The sequence below is a fragment of the Pogona vitticeps genome, chromosome 5 (genome assembly GCF_051106095.1).
Source record: "Pogona vitticeps strain Pit_001003342236 chromosome 5, PviZW2.1, whole genome shotgun sequence".
Lineage (NCBI taxonomy): Eukaryota > Metazoa > Chordata > Lepidosauria > Squamata > Agamidae > Pogona > Pogona vitticeps.
Window position 1 is genome coordinate 103,950,265 of NC_135787.1, and position 1,589 is coordinate 103,951,853.

The 1,589-nt window shown below is 46.6% G+C and overlaps 1 non-coding gene across 1 annotated transcript; it reads right to left on the bottom strand.

Annotated features, from left to right (window-relative positions):
* Positions 1–775: 775 nt before the first annotated feature.
* On the bottom strand, positions 776–939 carry LOC144583376 (U1 spliceosomal RNA). Its single transcript, XR_013537117.1, has one exon. It is a non-coding gene; the product is annotated as a U1 spliceosomal RNA (small nuclear RNA).
* Between the last annotated feature and the right edge of the window lie 650 nt (positions 940–1,589).

Here is a 1,589-nt window from a genome sequence, read left to right on the forward strand (position 1 = left end):
CTATCCAGGTTCCCACCACCACCACCACCACCACCACCACAGTTGGAAGTATACTTTCTAGATGTAAATTAAAGTTATTTGCTGAACCTCATCTTGTTAGTTTTAGTCCAGAATGCCAGCATGGATTTAGGAAGATAAGAGCTACATGTGCGAAATAGCCATCTGAACAGCTTTTAAGGTAGCCATCTGCCCTCAGTTGCAGTGAGGGATACTATCCTGTTACCAGTGTTTAAGTAAATTCCATGCCAGTTTGAATGGAGTGGAATAAAATAGAATTAATGTGCCATCTTGTCTTTTGCTTCCAGCAACAATATATATATATTTTGTTGCTGGAAGCAAAAGACAAGATGGCACATTAATTCTATTTTATTCCACTCCATTCAAACTGGCATGGAATTTACTTAAACACTGGTAACAGGATAGTATCCCCATATATATACCATATTTTTCGCTCCATAAGATGCAGTTCCCCCCCAAAAAAAAGTGGGGGAGAAAGTATGTGTGTCTTATGGAGTAAATACTATTTTAAAACGGTTCAGGCACCATCACCCAGAAGCCTCCCACCCCCATGCTGGGAGGCCTCTGAACTGGCACCAGAGGCTGCTTGCTGTGGCAGCCACATTAGATCTCACCACTCTGCCATCTACACTGCTGGCTTTCCAGGAACCCACCTGGACAACCAGCAGGGCCAACAGGCCTATGGCAGCAAATTTAAATGGCAAAGTACAGTGAAAACAGGCAAGGACCAAAGGGGAAAGAGTGATTCTAAAAAGACTAGGGGAAACCACAAATGCAGTTCCCTACTAGCATGAATTAGGCAGTTGATTTTCCCACATTTGGGGAAATCACAGGGATCAGCACACCTGAAGTGCAATGGATGAGCCTTACCCTGGGAAAACCACTTTTATGATCATGATATCTCCCCTGCCAGTTATGAGTTGGAGTGGCCCCTGCACCTCCTACCCCACCAAGGCATGGTGACCCCCTGGCTGCACCTCCTTCTCAGAACAGGGCTGCACAGCCCCAGTCCCACCAGAGGCCAAGAGAGCTCCTCAGTGTTTTGGGGTGCCCACCGGGACCCCAAACAGGGGCTGGGTGTTCCTCCGACAATCCTCCAGTGCACAGATATTAGCATACCCAATGTGTGGGGAAGGCAGGGAAAGCAGGAAATTCAAACTTTCAGTTAGTGAAGAGGCTGCTTGTCTGCTTCCTTGCTAGTCCAAGCAGTTAGAAAGCTGAGAGAGAGACCTGGGACTGCCTGGTATTGTCATTTTAAAATGTAAAATTTAGTTTAAAAGCTGCTTGTTAGTGCTTGGGTGAAAAGATGCTCCATTTGAGTTGAAACCTGCTTGTGTAGAAACGTGCATACTTGCTTTAAATTCTGCTAGTTTTGCTTTAAAAGCTGCCTGGGAAGCCATTCAGACCAGCACCGATCAGCTGTTAGGTGGGGAGAGGGGAGGGGGAAGGAGCGGAGAAGAGCACAAAATGACTGCCTTCTGTGTGCTGGCTTTTAGCTGTTTGGTGCTCTTTTTCGGCTGTTAGGCACTGTGAAGAGCCGGGTTCAGTCCACAGTACCTGGTAAGTGACTT